The sequence below is a fragment of the Hyla sarda genome, chromosome 1, assembly GCF_029499605.1.
Source record: "Hyla sarda isolate aHylSar1 chromosome 1, aHylSar1.hap1, whole genome shotgun sequence".
In the NCBI taxonomy this organism is placed as follows: domain Eukaryota; kingdom Metazoa; phylum Chordata; class Amphibia; order Anura; family Hylidae; genus Hyla; species Hyla sarda.
Window position 1 is genome coordinate 320,601,708 of NC_079189.1, and position 14,547 is coordinate 320,616,254.

At 44.9% G+C, this 14,547-nt stretch overlaps 1 protein-coding gene across 5 annotated transcripts in view; it reads right to left on the reverse strand.

Annotated features, from left to right (window-relative positions):
- Positions 1–13,466, reverse strand: part of TMOD1 (tropomodulin 1) — a 151,782-nt gene extending 138,316 nt beyond the window's left edge. For 3 of the 5 annotated variants that reach the window (XM_056518988.1, XM_056519044.1, XM_056518997.1), the window contains exon 1: positions 2,329–2,467. The gene's annotated coding sequence lies outside the window, so the exon portion shown is untranslated. Of the gene's footprint in view, positions 1–2,328; positions 2,468–13,375 lie in introns of those variants that run through there. The other 2 variants (XM_056519026.1, XM_056519003.1) reach the window with 2 other exon arrangements.
- Between the last annotated feature and the right edge of the window lie 1,081 nt (positions 13,467–14,547).

The following is a 14,547-nucleotide window of genomic DNA, read 5'->3' on the forward strand; positions in this document are numbered from 1 at the left end:
CATTGCTATAGTGTAGTATCATACATTGCTATAGTGTAGTATCATACATTGCTATAGGGTAGTATCACACATTGCTATAGTGTAGTATCATACATTGCTGTAGGGTAGTATCACACATTGCTATAGTGTAGTATCATACATTGCTGTAATGTAGTATCATACATTGCTATAGTGTAGTATCACACATTGCTATAGGGTAGTATCACACATTGCTATAGTGTAGTATCATACATTGCTGTAATGTAGTATCATACATTGCTATAGTGTAGTATCACACATTGCTATAGTGTAGTATCATACATTGCTATAGTGTAGTATCATACATTGCTGTAATGTAGTATCATACATTGCTATAGTGTAGTATCACACATTGCTATAGGGTAGTATCACACATTGCTTTAGTGTAGTATCACACATTGCTATAGTGTAGTATCACACATTGCTATAGTGTAGTATCATACATTGCTATAGTGTAGTATCATACATTGCTGTAATGTAGTATCATACATTGCTATAGTGTAGTATCACACATTGCTATAGTGTAGTATCATACATTGCTATAGTGTAGTATCATACATTGCTATAGTGTAGTATCATACATTGCTATAGTGTAGTATCATACATTGCTATAGTGTAGTATCATACATTGCTATAGTGTAGTATCATACATTGCTATAGGGTAGTATCACACATTGCTATAGTGTAGTATCATACATTGCTATAGTGTAGTATCATACATTGCTATAGTGTAGTATCATACATTGCTATAGTGTAGTATCATACATTGCTATAGTGTAGTATCATACATTGCTATAGTGTAGTATCATACATTGCTATAGTGTAGTATCATACATTGCTATAGTGTAGTATCATACATTGCTATAGTGTAGTATCATACATTGCTATAGTGTAGTATCATACATTGCTATAGTGTAGTATCATACATTGCTATAGGGTAGTATCACACATTGCTATAGTGTAGTATCATACATTGCTGTAGGGTAGTATCACACATTGCTATAGTGTAGTATCATACATTGCTGTAATGTAGTATCATACATTGCTATAGTGTAGTATCACACATTGCTATAGGGTAGTATCACACATTGCTATAGTGTAGTATCATACATTGCTGTAATGTAGTATCATACATTGCTATAGTGTAGTATCACACATTGCTATAGTGTAGTATCATACATTGCTATAGTGTAGTATCATACATTGCTGTAATGTAGTATCATACATTGCTATAGTGTAGTATCACACATTGCTATAGGGTAGTATCACACATTGCTTTAGTGTAGTATCACACATTGCTATAGTGTAGTATCACACATTGCTATAGTGTAGTATCATACATTGCTATAGTGTAGTATCATACATTGCTGTAATGTAGTATCATACATTGCTATAGTGTAGTATCACACATTGCTATAGTGTAGTATCATACATTGCTATAGTGTAGTATCACACATTGCTATAGTGTAGTATCATACATTGCTATAGGGTAGTATCACACATTGCTATAGTGTAGTATCACACATTGCTATAGTGTAGTATCATACATTGCTATAGGGTAGTATCACACATTGCTATAGTGTAGTATCATACATTGCTATAGTGTAGTATCATACATTGCTATAGTGTAGTATCATACATTGCTATAGTGTAGTATCATACATTGCTATAGTGTAGTATCATACATTGCTATAGTGTAGTATCATACATTGCTATAGTGTAGTATCATACATTGCTATAGTGTAGTATCATACATTGCTATAGTGTAGTATCATACATTGCTATAGTGTAGTATCATACATTGCTATAGTGTAGTATCATACATTGCTATAGTGTAGTATCATACATTGCTATAGTGTAGTATCATACATTGCTATAGGGTAGTATCATACATTGCTATAGGGTAGTATCACACATTGCTATCACTCATCAATGTATTTGCACCATTGTAGTGTCTGATCAATAACTGAAGGGCCATCTCTTTTATGTGATGGCATAAGACATCATGCCCTTCTCAGGTGCCAGTGTGATGCAGAATGCCAGTTTCTTGAAGCTGCCCAGGCAGCAGTGCTAGGACTAGTGATGAGAGCAGGGACAAGTCTCCGGCAGCCCGGGACAAGTGTGCATTGTCTCCATCCCTATGGATCGCTGTCTTCTGCTATTTATAGAGGGAACAGTCCCCCCAGAAGTGACAAACGAATATTTTGCCCAGATATGGTGCTGGCTCGGCACGGAGCAGGGAGCGCTGCTTCCAATACTCAACATCAATTTAAAGTTGAAAAAGAATATAAAAACAAAACTTTTTCTTACCCCTAAAAGCGCAGCGAGGAGAGAGCAGGTACCGCCGCGGGCTAGACGTGTAGTGCGTCTTCAGAGGAGCTGCGGCTGCTACCGCCGGTATGAGGCACAGACAGAGGACTCCACGGACGAGCTCCGAGCCGGGCTTCTGAGGGCACTGCCGCTGTCAGTCACGTGACGTCACCCGGCGGGCTCCTGTGCTGCGGTTTATGGGCGGGAGGCTGCTCTCAGGTGAACTCATGTGGAGCAGCGGACTCTACTAGGGCTGCGCAGTCTGGATAGGACATCTGTGTGAACTGTGCCACCTCCATCTGGGTGCCAAAACCAGGTGACTGATGGATGGCTAAGGGTAGGTTTACAATTATGCCACAAATGTAGCATATGTGGTATGTGCTTTTGAATTAAAGTATGCCGCACAATATATAACTAATATACAGTGACCCTTCGACCTACGATGGCCCCGACATACGATCATTTCAACATATGATGGCCTCTCAGAGGCCATCGCATGTTGGCAGCATCAACATACGTTGCTTTTGTATGTCAGGGCCATCGCATAAACGGCTATCTGGCAGCGCTGACTGCTTCAGCTACTGCCAGATAGCCGTTTATGGCGCCCCGTGTGGTCCGCTGACGATCACTTACGTGTCCTCGGGTCTCCGGCGCGTCCTCTTCGGGATCCCCTGCATCGCGGCTCTCACCATCGTCGTCATCACGTTGCTGCGCACGCCGTCCCGTCATCCAATAGGAGTGGTGTGCGTAGCGACGTAATGGCGGCGACAGAGAGCGAGGATGCTGGGGAAGCAGAGGCCTTGCCGGAGCGTCGGGGACACCATGGGGACACGGCGACAGCAATGTAAGGCGACATCCAGGGCAGCGGTGACGAGCAGTGACGGTCCGGAGCGGCAGGGACAGTTGAGTACAACTTCCAATACCAGTGGTCTTCAACCTGCGGACCTCCAGATGTTGTAAAACTACAAACCCCAGCATGCTGGGTGTTGTAGTTTTGCAACATCTGGAGTTCCGCAGGTTGTAGACCACTGTCCTATACTTTACATTGCACGGATCCCTCAACATACGATGATTTCAACAAACGATGGTCCATTTGGAATGGATTACCATCGTATGTTGAGGGACCACTGTACTACTATGGGAAAGAACCACAGTACAAAAAAAATTGTGGTACAGGAAAGTAGTGCATACAGAACATTTCTATCCCATAAAAATATCGTACACAAAAGAACAGGTCCAAACTAAAAAATGGGAATGGGACTTTTTGAGCAGAAAAGTCACAGGAGAAGAGGATTCTGAAGTGATTTGTTTTTTGCTTATGTGCACCGAATTTATCAACTCCCTTTTGTTAGTATTAGAGATGAGCGAACTTACAGTAAATTCGATTCGTCACCAACTTCTCGGCTCGGCAGTTGATGACTTATCCTGCATAAATTAGTTCAGCTTTCAGGTGTTCCCGTGGGCTGGAGAAGGTGGATACAGTCCTAGGAAAGAGTCTCCTAGGAATGTATCCACCTTTTTCAGCCCACGGGAGCACCAGAAAGCTGAACTAATTTATGCAGGATAAGTCATCAACTGCCGAGCCGAGAAGTTTGTGACGAATCGAATTTACTGTAAGTTCGCTCATCTCTAGTTAGTATGATAGATGTGTTGCACATTAGCAAAACCAAAGGAAAAAATGACTTGAAAACTCACTCTCCAAAGACAACAATAATAAATCTCCCCCCATTCTCTTCATCCCAGCTCCTCCTCACCTTACTCCAAACTACTTAAACTAGCCTTTGGCTGGAATTCCACTGAGGATTTTTTTTTTGCAAAAACACTGTAAAAAACGCCAATTTTCCTGCACAGCTTTTTTTCAGTGTTCAGATGTTGGCTGGAAGTCAGTAGTAAAATGCAAAATGCCAGATCCACCTGGCGTTTTTTAGTTTGGCGTTTTTTAAAATCCTTTTGACGTTTTTCAGCAATTTTGGGCTCAGAGGCTGGTTTTCCAAAACGCCCTACAAAACCTAGTTTGGCATTTTTTGCACAGAAATTGTGGCGTTTTCCTCCCATAGAAAATTTTTCATGGACCAGTTCAGGTTTGAAGTGGATTTGAAGGGTCTTCTTTTTAGAAATACCCCATAAATGACCCCATTATAAAAACTACACCCCCCAAAGTATTCAAAATGACATTCAATAAGTGTATTAACCCTTTAGGTGTTTCACAGGAATAGCAGAAAAGTGAAGGAGAAAATTCACAATCTTCATTTTTTACACTCGCATGTTCTTGTAGACCCAATTTTTGAATTTTTGCAAGGGGTAAAAAGGAGAAAATTTTTACTTGTATTTGAAACCCAATTTCTCTCGAGTAAGCACATACCTCATATGTCTATGTTAATTGTTCGGCGGGCGCAGTAGAGGGCTCAGAAGGGAAGAAGCGTCAAATGGTTTTTGGGGGGCATGTCACCTTTAGGAAGCCCCTATGGTGCCAGGACAGCAAAAAAAAAACACATGGCATACCATTTTGGAAACTAGACCCCTCAGGGAACGTAACAAGGGGTAAAGTGAGCCTTAATACCCCACAGGTGTTTCACGACTTTTGCATATGTAAAAAAAAAAAAAAATGTTTTACCTAAAATGCTTGGTTTCCCAAAAATGTTACATTTTTAAAAAGGATAATAGCAGAAAATACCCCCCAAAATTTGAAGCCCAATTTCTCCCGATTCAGAAAACACCCCATATGGGGGTGAAAAGTGCTCTTCTGGCGCACTACAGGTCTCAGAAGAGAAGGAGTCACATTTGGCTTTTTGAAAGCAAATTTTGCTCTGGGGGCATGCCGCATTTAGGAAGGCCTTATGGTGCCAGAACCGCAAAAAAAAACCACATGGCATACCATTTTGGAAACCAGACCCCTCGGGGAACGTAAAAAGGGGTAAAGTGAACCTTAATACCCTACAGGTGTTTCACGACTTTTGCATATGTTAAAAAAAAATTTTTTTTTACCTAAAATGCTTGGTTTCCCAAAATTTTTACATTTTTAAAAAGGGTAATAGCAGAAAATACCCCCCAAAATTTGAAGCCCAATTTCTCCCGATTCAGAAAACACCCCATATGGGGGTGAGAAGTGCTCTGCTGGCGCACTACAGGTCTCGGAAGAGAAGGAGTCACATTTGGCTTTTTGAAAGCAAATTTTGCTCTGGGGGCATGCCGCATTTAGGAAGCCCCTATGGTGCCAGAACAGCAAAAAAAAAACACATGGCATACCATTTTGGAAACTAGACCCCTCGGGGAACGTAACAAGGGGTAATGTGAACCTTAATACCCCACAGGTGATTCACAACTTTTGCATATGTAAAAAAAAAAAAAAAAAAAAATTTACCTAAAATGTTGGTTTCCCAAAAAATTTTGATTTTTAAAAAGGGTAATAGCAGAAAATACCCCCCATAATTTGTAACACAATTTTTCCCGAGTACGGCGATACCCCATATGTGACCCTAAACTGTTGCCTTGAAATACGACAGGGCTCCAAAGTGAGAGCGCCATGCGCATTTGAGGCCTGAATTAGGGACTTGCATAGGGGTGTACATAGGGGTATTCTACGCCAGTGATTCCCAAATAGGGTGCCTCCAGCTGTTGTAAAAGTCCCAGCATGCCTGGACAGTCAGTGGCTATCCGGCAATACTGAGAGTTGTTGTTTTGCAACAGCTGGAGGCTCTGTTTTGGAAACAGTGGCGTACCAGACGTTTTTCATTTTTATTGGGGAGGGGAGGGGGGCTGTGTAGGGGTATGTGTATATGTAGTGTTTTTTACTTTTTATTTTATTTTGTGTTAGTGTAGTGTAGTGTTTTTAGGGTACAGTCGCACGGGCGGGGGGTTCACAGTAGTTTCTCGCTGGCAGTTTGAGCAGCGGCAGAAAATTTGCCTCAGCTCAAACTTGCAGCCGGATACTTACTGTAATCCTCCGCCCATGTGGGTGTACCCTGTACGTTCACATTGGGGGGGGAACATCCAGCTTTTGCAAAACTACAACTCCCAGCATGTAGGGTCTATAAGTGCATGCTGGGAGTTGTAGTTTTGCAACAGCTGGAGGCTCCGTTTTGGAAACGGTGGCGTACCAGACGTTTTTCATTTTTATTGTAGGGGTATGTGTATATGTAGTGTTTTTTTACTTTTTATTTTATTTTGTGTTAGTGTAGTGTAGTGTTTTTAGGGTACAGTCACATGGGCGGGGGGTTCACAGTAGTTTCTCGCTGGCAGCTTGAGCTGCAGCAGAAAATTTGCTGCAGCTCAAACTTGCAGCCGGATACTTACTGTAATCCTCCACCCATGTGAGTGTACCCTGTACATTCACATTGGGGGGGGGGGGGGGGGGGGGAACATCCAGCTGTTGCAAAACTACAACTCCCAGCATGTACGGTCTATCAGTGCATGCTGGGTGTTGTAGTTTTGCAACAGCTGGAGACACACAGGTTGTGAAACACCGAGTTTGGCAACAAACTTGGTGTTTTGCAACCAGTCTGCCTTCAGCTGTTGCAAAAGCTACAACCCCCAGCATGTACGGACAGCGGAAGGGCATGCTGGGTGTTGTAGTTATGCAACAGCGGGAGGCATACTACTTTGGCTGGGGATGCTGGGGATTGTAGTTATGCAACAGCTGGAGACACACTGGTTTGCTACTTAACTCAGTGTGCCTTCAGCTGTTGCAAAACTACAACTCTCAGCAGTCACCGACAGCCAACGGGCATGCTGGGAGTTGTAGTTATGCAACCAGCAGATGCACCACTACAACTCCCAGCATGCACTTAAGCTGTTTGTGCAAGCTGGGAGTTGTAGTTACACAACAGCTGAAGGTACACTTTTCCATAGAAAGAATGTGCCTCCAGCTGTTGCAAAACCATAAGTCCCAGCATGCCCATAAGTGCATGCTGGGAGTTGTGGTGGTCTGCCTCCTCCTGTTGCATAACTACAGCTCCCAGCATGCCCTTTTTGCATGCTGGGAGCTGTTGCTAAGCAACAGCAGGAGGCTGTCACTCACCTCCTGCTGCTGCTTGATCGCCGCACAGGTCAGTCCCGCCGGCGCCGCCGTCGTCGCTCCTGGGGCCCCGATCCCAACATTAACGCCGGGGATCGGGGTCCCCAGCACCAGGGGTGCACGTCCCGCACCCGCTCACGTCCTCCGGAAGAGGGGCGGAGCGGGTGCGGGAGTGACACCCGCAGCAGGCGCCCTGATTGGTCGGCCGGTAATCCGGCCGACGAATCAGGGCGATCGTGAGGTGGCACCAACGGCCCCGATCAGCCAGTAATTCCGGGTCACCGGGTCACTGGAGACCCGATTGACCCGGAATCGCCGCAGATCGCTGGACTGAATTGTCCAGCGATCTGCGGCAATCGCCGACATGGGGGGACATAATGACCCCCCTGGGCGATATGCCGCGATGCCTGCTGAACGATTTCAGCAGGCATCGGACGCCGGCTCCCCTCCGGCTAGCGGCGGGGGGCCGGGAAAGGACAGGACGTACTCCTACGTCCTCGGTCCTTAAGGACTCGGAAACGGGGGCGTAGGAGTACGTCCATTGTCCTTAAGGGGTTAAACAGGGATCAATTTATGTAAGCGGGCAGGGACCTAAAAATGTAGCCGACAATAATAAAAATGCAGTGTGTGTGTGTGTGTGTGTGTGTGTGTGTGTGTGTTTAACTATTTAAAAAAAAAAATTGGTAGTACTACTACTCACAGCATGGAACACACTGTTCCATGATGGGAATAGTAGTACCTGTATTAATTGACAGATCGCCCCTTTGAGATCCTCCTGTATAATGTATAGATGCGTCCAGCAGCTCTTCTATGGTCCCTGCACTGCCGTATATATACACCTATTCATATTTCCCGCAAAGAGCTGTGATTGGCCAGATTATTCCAGCCAATCACAACTCTGTGGGAAATATGAATAGGTGTATATATACATCAGTCAGTGGCGTAGCTATAGAGGTCGCAGAGGTCGCCATGGCGACCGGGCCCGACAGCCAGGGGGGCCCGCGGGGCCCCCCTGCAACTACACTAACTGCTGACAGGTCGGCACTGTGCGGGCCTGGGCTGGAAGGGGGCGTGGCTGCCAGCAAGTTCCTTCATGCCGGACCGTGTCCTTTAGAAAATGAGCGCAGCAGGGCCGGACTGACCATCGGGTCATATGCCTGCTTTAAAGTATGTATTTTTAATGTGTGCGGCTTCGGCCACCCTGCCTCTATGATACCCCATAGATAGTTGCAGGGACTGCTGGGAGATTACATGCCGCGCGCAGGCAAGCACATCGGCTCCAAGCAAGTCCCTGCGATCAACCCTGCCACATTACACTGTAAACGGAAGCAGCAACCCGGCGCCTCATACATCCTCTGCGGTTACCTGGACCGTGATCTCCCCTGGCGCCGCCCCCGCTACTTCCCTGGCACCCGGTAAGCAGCAAGCCGCGGCAGTGATCCCCAGGAGCCGGGTGAGTGAACTGTGGGGTGAAGATACCGAGGATGGGTGTGTATGTGTATATGATAGATCATGTGTCTGTATGTATGCATGCATGATAGATGTGTCTGTATGTATGCATGTATGATGAATGTGTCAGTATGTATGCATGTATGATTGTGTCAGTATGTATGCATGTATGATAGATGTGTCTCTATGTATGCATGTATGATAGATGTGTCTGTATGTATGCATGTATGATTGATCTGTCAGTATGTATGCATGTATGATTGATGTGTCTGTATGTATGCATGTATGATTGATGTGTCTGTATGCATGTGTGATTGAATTGTCTGTATGTATGCGTGTATGATTGATGTGTCAGTATATATGCATGTATGATTGATGTGTCTGTATTTACACATGTATGATAGATGTGTCTGTATGTATGCATTTATGATAGATGTGTCTATGTACGCATGGATGATTGATGTGTCTGTATGTATGCATGTATGATTGATGTGTCAGTATGTATGCATGTATGATTGATGTGCCTGTATGTATGCTTGATAGGTTTGTGTAATACTACAGCTGCAGGTCTGAAGGGGAGGCCTGTTGCTGTCAGCACACTTATTTATTTTAATGCTGGGCCCTTAAAAATAAATAAATAATAATAATTTAAAAAAAAGCTAAGGGCAAGCTCTGGCCGCTTTTCCCCCTGCAGGAGCCTCACTCTGGGCCGGCCGTTAGTGCAGTAAGATTGGGCAGGGACACTGCCCCCTTAAGAGCAGAGGGCTGCTGGGAGCAGACATGCCCCACGCAGGTAAGCACATCTGCTCCAAGCGCCTGACAAGTCCCTGTCTGCGACCGCCGCTACATCCACAGCATCTGCAGAAAAAGCAGCAGCCTCTGCTCCACTCCATCCCCTACAGTCACCAGCCGTATAATCTCCTCTGCCTCGCTGCATCCCCGGCACCTGGTGAGTGGCAGGCCATGGTGCTGATCTCCAGGAGGGTGAGAGGTTGGGGATGTGTGTATGTATTATAGAATGTGTGTATGTATGATGTATTTATGTATGTATGTATGACAGATGTGTGTATGTATGATAGATAGATGTATGTATGATGTATGTGTGTGTATGTATGATGTATGTATGTATGACGGATGTGTGTTTGTATGATAGATGTATGTATGATGGATGTGTGTATGATAGATGTATGTTTGAATGATAAATGTGTGTATGTATGATAGATTTGTATGCGTATGATATATGGGTGTATGATGTGTAGATGTATCATACATCTATCATCATACATATACACATCTACCATACATACACCAGTCACATACACATCTATCATACATAAATACATATACTGTACATCAATGCGGAGGGGTGAGGGGCCAGGGGACGATTGGGTACAGGTCGGATATTGGGCTCTGGGGAGTGGGGCAGAGGAGCCTGGAGCGGAATCTGGGGGTCTAGGGAGAGGGGAAGAGGAGCATGTAGGGGGACATGCGGGGGGGGGGGGGGGTTAAAGGAGCCTGCAGAGGACTTAGAAGTCTGAGAGGGGGGGGAGTGGAACAAAGGAGCCAGGAGGAGGACAGGTTTGATTCAGCTAAACTGAGAAGAAACTGTCTGAGGACATTATTATTATTATTTTTAGCACAGTGTGTGGCAGGGTTATATTAAGAGGGTACAGTGTATAGCAGGGTTATATTTTGTGGATTTTATTGAGGGGCAGTGTGTGGTAGTATTATATTCAGGGGCTACAGTGGTGGTAGTATTATATTCATGGGCACAGTTTGGCAGCATTATAATCAGAGGATACAGTGTGGGGCAGTATTTTATTCAGAGGGCACAGTATGTGGTATTATTATATTCAGAGAGTACAGAGTGTGGCAGTATTATATTCAGGGATATAGTGTGTGGCAGAGTTATATTTCGGGGGCATAGTGTGTGGCAGTATTATATTCAGGGGGTATAGTGTGTGGCAGTATTATATTCAGGGGGTAAAGTATTTGGCAGGATTATAATGATTTTGTCTTTATACAGAGGATGAGGATCTACTGACAAAGTGAGCAACCAATGATGTCCGGGTGGACTCTGCAGAGAAGATGTAGCTGGAAGACGTCCTGACGTCTGGACCAATTGAAGAAGAAAAGGAAAGACAACAGAGAAGACGTCACTCAGGTCACTTTGTATATTCTTCTGACTGTCTCATCAGCTGGAGTCACTTGTAAGGTATGCAGTGATGATGGCTGTACCCATGCTTGGCTCTCCAGCTGTTGCAAAAGTACAACTTCCATAATGCCTGAGGCTCTACAGACATAATGGGAGTTATAGCTTTACAACAGCTGGAGAGCAACTGGAACCAAGGTGATTGGTGGGGGTCCCAGCATTCGGACCTCCACCCAAAAAATGGGCTGCTTATTTTAAAATGCCCGGGCGTATTTTTGATACCAGTCCAGCCCTGCCTGTTAGTCACTTATATCGTTGTGTATTCTCTTGACTGTGTCCCATCAGTGCTGTAGTCACTGATATCTTTGTGCGGCCAGATGTCACTTCTCCTGACACCCACTGCGATCCTCCTGATGTGAATGTCGGGATCAGCTGTACCCACAGCTACAGAGCCGGGAGAACAGCTGATGTTGAGCAGTAGATATACGCTGTATTTCTACTGCCCAGCAAGAACTTAGAGTGAGCCTGCAATGTGTATACAGTATACACATTGCTGGCTCACTTAACCCCTTGCTGAGCTGTGCGCTATGCGCAAGCCTGGCAAGGAAATAGTTAATTTACACTGCCAGACAGTGTAGGTTAACCCTTTGGGTGGTATACAGTATATACAGCTATCTATAGATAGCTGTATATAGTGTATACAGAAGAAGAAGAAATCCCCTTCTTCCCTTCAGTCCCGACTGGGTCCATGTACTTCCGCCCCTAGTGATGACGTCATTGGGGGGGCGGAGCTTCAGACAGGAGCCAGGCTGGTTAGTTGAAGGCTCTGTGCACATCATCCTTTTTGTATAATGTGAACAGACCCTTCTTGCAGTGTCTACCCAGACAGGGAGACTCCAACTGTTGCTAAACTACAACTTCCAGAATGCTGGGAGTTGTAGTTTTGCACCAATTGGAGGCTCCTTGTTTGGGTAGACATTGCATTATGTAGAACACCAAAATGTCCTAACCAATATTTTTGTGCTTTTATTTTCTTCTCATTTCAGATCCGTGTATGCAGAGGATTACGGTGGATTCGATGGATTACGGCGGATGAACTGTTTTTTTTCCCCTTTAATAAAATGGTTAACAAGGCTGTGGGGAAGTGTTTTTTAAAATAAGATAATTTTTCCAATGTGTTGTGTTTTTTTATTTTATTGAATTTTCAGGCTTAGTAGTGGAAGCCGGTCTTATTGACAGAATCCATTACTAAGCCAGTGCTTAGCGTTAGCCCCAAAAACAGCTAGCGCTAACCCCCAATTATTACCCTGGTACCGACTGCCACAGGGGTGCTTGGAACAGCCGGTACCAACAGGCCCGGAGCGTCAAAAATGGCGCTCCTGGGCCTAGGCAGTAACAGGCTGGCGTTATTTAGGCTGGGGAGGGCCAGTAACAATGGTCCTCGCCCACCCTGGTAATGTCAGGCTGTTGCTTTTGGTTGGTATTGTGCTGAGAATGAAAATATGGGGAACCCTATGCGTTTTTTTAATTTATTTATTTATTTAAAAAAATATATCTATATTTTTCCCCCTTTTTAGGGTATTCATAGAGATTAAGCTCAGAGCCAGTCAAGTTCTTCCACTTCAAATTTACCCAACCATGGGGGAGATTTATCAAAACCTGTCCAGAGGAAAAGTTGCTGAGTTGCCCATAGCAACCAATCAGATAGCTTCTTTCATTTTTTAAAAGGCCTCTGCAAAATGAAAGAAGCAATCTGATTGGTTGCTATGAGCAACTCAGCAACTTTTCCTCTGGACAGGTTTTGATAAATCTCCCCCCATGTCTTTATCGACCTTGCTGTGTGCACTAGGGCACAGTCATGCTTGAACAGAAAAGAGCCGAACCCAAACTGTTCCCTCAAAGTTGAAAGCATACAGTTGTCCAAAATAGCCATTTGAACTAAGGGGCTTAGGCCATCTCTTGAAGGACATCCCCATAGGATTATCCCTCCTCCACCAAACTTTATAGTTGGTACAATGCAGTCAGGCAGGAACATTCTCCTAGCATTCACAAGACTTTTCCATCAGATGCTAGATACAGAAACATGATTTGTCACTCCACAGTTCCACCACTCCAGAGTCCAGTGGCAACATACTTTACTCTATTCCATGCCATAAACGCAGAGGGGAAGATTTATCAAAACCTTTCCAGAGGAAAAGTTGCTGGGTTGCCCATAGCAACCAATAAGATCACTTCTTTCATTTTCAGAGGCCTTTTAAGAAATAAAAGACGCGATCTGATTGGTTGCTATGGGCAACTCAGCAACTTTTCCACGGAAATTAATTATCTCACAATCTAAAGGGGTGCTTCTGGGAAGTTAATAAAAATAAAAATGCCCCAAAGCCACCACAAAACCTGTTCTGTGTCCCCTGTAGTTATCCTTGTGATTTTACCAGCTCCTGTGGCCCCTGATGTCTCCTGAATATTCTTTTTCCTTGCTTGCTGCAGCCTAGACTACAACTCCCAGCAGTCAGTGCGGCTCTGTGTAACATATAGTTCATAAGGTTGAAAAAAGACCAGAGTCCATCAAGTTCAACTTATAACCTTAATGAGTCCCTACTGAGTTGATCCAGAGGAAGACAAAAAAAAAAACTCATACTAGAGGTAAAATTTCCTTCCTGGCAGTCAGAATAAATCCCTGGATCAATGTTCTGTCCCTACAAATCTAATATACATAACCAGCAATGTTCTTACTCTCCAAAAATGCATCCAGACCCCTTTTAAATTCTTTTACGGAGTTCACCATGACCACCTCCTCCGGGAGAGAATTCCACAGTCTCACTGCCAGGGCCGGCCTTTGGGGTGTGCGAGCTGTGCGGCCGCGCAGGGCGCCATAGCAACAGGAGTGCCGGGCGGCCGACACAGCTTGCAGATTTTCAAACCCATGCAAAAGTCGGACCGCTCCTCCCCTTTGCAGAGGTCACATGTCTGCATGAGATAATTAAGCCACGCCCCCTTATCTCCCCCTCCCGGAGGATGGAGGACGCAGTCTGCATTAGACAAGAAGACACAGCACAGGGAGAGAGAGGACGTACATAGTTCCCTCCCCCTGCTCTGTTTCCAGAGGACCTAACTTACCACAGGGAGGTTGCAAGTTTGCACGGGGAAAACACAGAGCAGGGGGAGGGGAGAGAGGACGTACGTGCACAGCTCCTCACCTCCCTAATGACTTCAATGTATGAAGGAGGACATACTGCACTGCACAGGCTGGGGATAAGAGGGTGGGGGGACATCGCAGCATGAAAGCTGGGGATGATTTCTGTGTGTAAAGGAGACATATTACACAGGCTGGGGATGTATAGACCGCAGGGGAATAAATATCATACTGGTGATCATTTCCATGCTGGGAATTGTAGTCCCTGTTGTGTGTGTGTATGCCAGTGTTTCCCAACCAGGGAATGCTGGTAGTAGTAGTTTTGCAACATCTGTAGGCACCCTGGTAGGGAAACACTGGTGTATGAACTACAACTCCCAGTGTTTTTTGTTACAGAGATTTTTTTCCTCTTTGTGTATGTTTATGGGGTAATGGGGCCACAAGGTTAGCTCGCACAGGGGGCCTGAACAC